The 5336-nt window shown below is 43.0% G+C and overlaps 1 non-coding gene across 1 annotated transcript; it reads left to right on the top strand.

Annotated features, from left to right (window-relative positions):
* Window positions 1–342: 342 nt before the first annotated feature.
* Window positions 343–504, top strand: LOC144116587 (U1 spliceosomal RNA). The gene has a single exon (XR_013311915.1). It is a non-coding gene; the product is annotated as a U1 spliceosomal RNA (small nuclear RNA).
* Window positions 505–5336: the final 4832 nt, after the last annotated feature.

Below are 5336 nucleotides of genomic sequence, written 5' to 3'. Positions count from 1 at the left end.
TGCTTCCTAAATAGGCGCAGCGCGCGTGCTCTTCACGCACGTGGGGTAATCGGCAGCCCGAAGCAACTGCATCTCGAGAGTGCATGCGCTGCGCAATTAAGCGGTCCTTCTAAGAGCGATTTGCAATGAAAAAATGCAGTGCATTAATCAGCCACCTTTCCTGTTTCGACCTATGATTTTCAGATCTGCATCGCTATAAATTAGATCCTACATACGTCCTATTTTATCATTACCCCGTGGGATCTTCTCAAGATACTTTTCACCAAGCATCGGTTCTCACAGGGGAAGTGATGGCGGACGCTTTTGACCGGCCACCCAGCAATCAGCGATCCTGGTCAGCTTATCTTTACCGGGTGCAAGGGCCTCGGTGATCAACTAGGCCGAGTCCACGGGTGGAGGCCGGTGCATTGCATTACGGCCGGCTGAAGCCCGTCTCTTTTCCTGGTTGGGGAAGCTGTGGCACATAATTTTTGGTAGTGGGGTTTCGGCGTGCGCGAGCCCCTGCCGTACTCAAATAAAAAGAGAGATCACATGACTCTTCCAGTTTACGCGGAAGGACGATGCATGTAAATTACAGATACGCTTAATTTAGGTGACATTAAAGCGCGAAGCGTAAGCAGCGCACTCCTACCCATAGCTAGGCATCCTCTGAGCGCCGGTGCGTCCTTAGCTTTACAGATCCCCCCGCACCTGCGACGGTTAGGAAGCCATGTACTGGCATGTATGTTTCTCTTACGCACTGGCATGTATCTTCCGGACGCACTGGCATGTATGTTTCTTTTACGGTCTGTTTCCGCTGGCGTATAGAGATTTTGATCCGAATTTGTTGTGAACACGGTGTCTCCGTGGTAATGCTGTTATGAAACTGAAACCACATTTTATGACAATATTTGGGTGAACTTTCAATCTTACTGCATTTTTTACTTTGCTGTTGTTTATTCCATAATCCATCCGTAAGGATCGAATAGTATTTATTCAAGGTGAAGGTGTGCTCTTGTACTGATTGGTACTGCAGCCGAAACTAACGAAAGAGGTATGCAGTAAACTTAACAAAATGAACTGCGGTGATGATAAATCAACACCGAAGTGGCGTTGAATTTAGAATCACACTGGTGAAATCGGTTTGCCATTTTTTTTCTCGCCTATAAAAAGGCACAACTTTGAGACCTTTTTGCAAGATATCATATATAGTTCCCCGTGATTGGTATGTCCCAAGAGTCCCATGGCAGTCGGTTTTATTGTTATTTTGTTCCTTTATTCTTTCCTCAAACAACGTCTAAGAAGAGACCAAGGCTAAAGGCTTAGAGCATGAAGAGGCCTTGGCCTCTTGTATTAATTTTTAGCAGCAACGAACAGAACTCTGGTGTAATACTTCTTTCAGCAGTAGGGATATAATGTAAAGAATTCTTTCAAAGGAAAATTGTACCGCCCTGTACATCAGTCTCAAAAGATCGAACGTTGTAAGAATACGCGGCTTCTGCTGATACATCCAGGTTTGCATGCAAAGGGCACAAGCAATAAAAAACATGAAGTGCGAAACCGGCAATACAAAAATCTAAACCAATATACAAAGTAACACGCGTCGTTCGCTCTCCGACGCTAGTGTTCTTCCTGTGCCATCTCTCCATCATGAACAAGAAAAGCAAAATTAGGACACCAGAATAATTTTGTATCCAATGGCAAGCATTTCTTAGCTTACTCCATGTGTAAACCGCGGAACACGTATTGGCGATTCAACCGATTTGGTCACGGCCTAGTAATAACAGATATCATTGAGTTGTATATATATTTAATGAATTAACCAAGAAGTTTGGTTTGGTTTATGGGGCTCTAACGTCCCAATGTGACTAAGGCTATGAGAGACACCGTAGTGAAGGGCTCCGGAAATTTAAACCACCTGGGGTACTTTAACGTGCACTGACATCGCACAGCACACGGGCCTCTAGAATTTCGCCTTCATCGAAATTCGACTGCTGCGGCCTGGATCAAACCCGCGTCTTTCGGTCCAGCAGCTGAGCGCCATAACCACTCAGCCACCACGATGGCTAATTAACCAAGAAGTGTCTGCATTCCCATTCCAAAACAGTAAAGGATTTGTTGAAAGCCATGTGCATTCCAGAGGTAATCAACACCTTAGCAGACAGAAAATTTAGCTTTTGGCGACCATAATTAGTTTGCACCACAGGCACTCTTCGTTCATGATCGCGGATCGGGTATGCACAGCTGTGTTCTCTTGCAGTGATAAGTGGTTTGGGTCGATCGACCCACTACAGCAGTTTAAAGTAGTAGACCTGGTTTGATATTTAGCATGTTGTATTTAACGAAAGGAGGCCCTGTCAGTAAGTTGCGTCTATTTCCTCGCTAGTTCTCACACAAGCGTAGCACCTTTCTTGTGGGATAGTTAATTTATTATAATTATAAGCTGTCGTCGTTCCGTCGACCTATGATCCATAACATAGTATAAAAAAAGAGAAAAATAAAATACCTGTTTTAAGCAGGTGGCTATCAGGTTATTGATTGTGTAGATGCTCCAAATTATTAGCGCCAAATCACCTTTTAATTTATTACCGTACATAGCCCATGAAACCTGTTAGCTGAACCATAGTCACAAAAAGTTTTGTTTTTTTACCTTTTCTATCACAGTTCCGTCATAGGTTGCATTTATGGTTGAATAGTGTCTTCAATTTACGGGATTGAATAATATGTACGTTGTATTACTTGAATGTGGAATCAATTTGTTATTTAAAAGCCATTGTGATAATTTAGGCGAGTATTCATTAGCAGCCTTTTTCAAGCTTGCTTTCTTTTCTCCACTGAAGAAGACATTGGTGTCATCCGCATGTAAAATTATTTCGGTAAAACCAGAAACTGAGGTAATATAATTGATGTATACCAGGGATAAAAACAGCCCTAAAATGGATCATTGAACCACACCATACAGAATTTGCATTTTACTCGATGATATACCCATATTGTTAACATGCTAGTAGCGATCACATCGATAACTTTTGATTACACTGAGTGCTTTTCGATGTACGCTATAGATATAAAGCTTTTTATCAAATAGGGCTGTTAAGTGTCGAATGTATTCTTGAGGTCCAAAAATACCCCCTGGGTGCATATTGTCACATGCTTTGTGTCCACGAGGAAGCGAAGAATATCAGATCCGTAGAGGAAAAGGAAGCTGCTCGGCCTGACCTGGTTGAGATCTCCGCCCCCGTCACTCAACCTCTTAAAAAGACGCCCCTTACTTACTTAGTGCGTGCTGACTACGTAACAGTTGTGGTGGATGTGCTTGGTTTCGATCCTAGTACTTAGTACCTGAAGAAGCTAAAAGTTGGATTTTTGCTTAAGGAATTGCTGAAGATAAATACAACTTCCCTTTTAGAAAAACCATTTTGAAGTCTACGGCCGATGTCATCAAGCACTGCAGAACGTTCGATGCCTGGAAGCTTCTTCGCACTTCTACCAAAGTTGGGCGTCTGGCCAATGCAGTTCCGTCGCAAGCGTTGATGTCGCTGCTCCAGTGTCGACGGCTGATAAGACCCCCTGAACAACGTGCATTTTCTTTCTTTTTTAGACAGTTTCAAGTTTTAATTTTTTCCCATGTTGACTAAAATCTGGAACAACCGTGATAGTTCCTTGCGTAGTTTGCCTCCTGAAGAGTTTGCCAGTAAAGAGCCTTTTCATATTAAGACATAACACCTTTTTCTTCATTTTATTTGTAACCACTCCTTCAATGTCGGTCACCATAGAGAGCAGTATGTGCAATAAAAAAAATGAGAAATCCAAGCAGTGGTGTCACCCAGGGCCACCAGTCGAAAAGAAGTTCAAACAACCTCCTTCTGCTGGCAAAGTCATAGGCAGTGTTTTTTGAGATTGTAAGGGGATACTGCTGTGCGATTTCATGGATCGTGGGACAACAGTCAACTCAGACAGTTATGGTGCAAAAAACTGAAACCTCAGGCGAGCTATCCATAACTGCCGGGCAAGGACGACTGGCATCCCGTGTACCGCTTCATGACACAAAAGCCCGACCTCACGTCTCCAGCAATTTCTGGAACTTTAGAGAAACATTGGGTGGACTGTCATTCCCCACCCCCCGTACAGTCCAGACCTGGCGCCTAGTGATAATCACTTGTTCCTCAAAGAAATCTTTAGTGGCCAACGCTTCCGTAGCGACAATGAAGTCAAAGAAGAGGTGAAACGCTTCCTCAGTTGATTGGCGGCGGAGTTCTACGATATTGGCATACAGACATTGAAGCAGCGTTCATAAAAATGCGTAGAAAAAAAATAGTGATAATGTATAAATCTAGAGCGAAGTATCATCATTCCAATCATGTAAATTACTATGCGAATGAAGAATGCTGTGTGTTTCTAAAATTGATGCTAACCTTATTTCTCGATCAACCCTCGCGTGTGCGCGTGCGTGCGCGGGCGTGTGTGTGTGTGTGTGTGTGTGTGTGTGTGTGTGTGTGTGTGTGTGTGTGTGTGTGTGTGTGTGTGTGTGTGTGTGTGTGTGTGTGTGTGTGTGTGTGTGTGTGTGTTTCGAATGTATGAAAACATGTGCTGCGTAATGGCCATTGTGTTTCCCAAAATAGGTGATAAACTACTGATCAGAAAGTGGGTTATGCAGGGAGACACGATATCTCAATAGTATTCACCGCGTCTTTACAGGTACCATCCAGAGAATTGGATTGGTAAGAGGCGGGCATAAAAGCTAGTACAGAATACCATAGCGATCTCCAGCTTGCTGATGACATTGCCTTGCTCAGCAACTCAAAGGCCGCACTGGAATGCATGATCCAGAACCTAGATATGCAAAGCCATACCGTAGGTGTAAAAATCAATAAGAATAAGTTTAGAGGGATGTTGAGCAGCCTCTGAAGGGAACAACAGATTATGAAAGGAACTGGAGGATTAGAAGTGGTAAGGAAATACATATACTATACATATACATATAAGAAAGTAGTCACTGTAGATGAGGAAAAATACATTGAAATAATTAGGACAACAAGAATGAAACTGAGTGCATTTGGGAGGCGCTGTGATGGGGTGAACGCCAGGCTTAGAATAAACCTCAGGCGGAAACTATATAACAGCGCTATCTAAGCAAGACTAACCTACAGGGCAGAATCGTCAAGGCTATTGAGAATGGTTACAAATAAGATAAAAAAGCATACCGAGCGATTGAAAGAAAAATTACACGCTTAACGTTGTGGTACCAGAAGTCAAATATCTAGGTGTGCTTTTTCAGCAGATCTTTTTTTTAAGCACCACATTAACAAAACCCTTAAAAAGGGCCCGGGTATCCTTAACCTCGTGATACAAAGTCT

The sequence above is a fragment of the Amblyomma americanum genome, chromosome 1, assembly GCF_052857255.1.
Source record: "Amblyomma americanum isolate KBUSLIRL-KWMA chromosome 1, ASM5285725v1, whole genome shotgun sequence".
Taxonomy (NCBI): Eukaryota; Metazoa; Arthropoda; class Arachnida; order Ixodida; family Ixodidae; genus Amblyomma; species Amblyomma americanum.
This window is presented reverse-complemented; position numbering and strand designations above follow the sequence as displayed.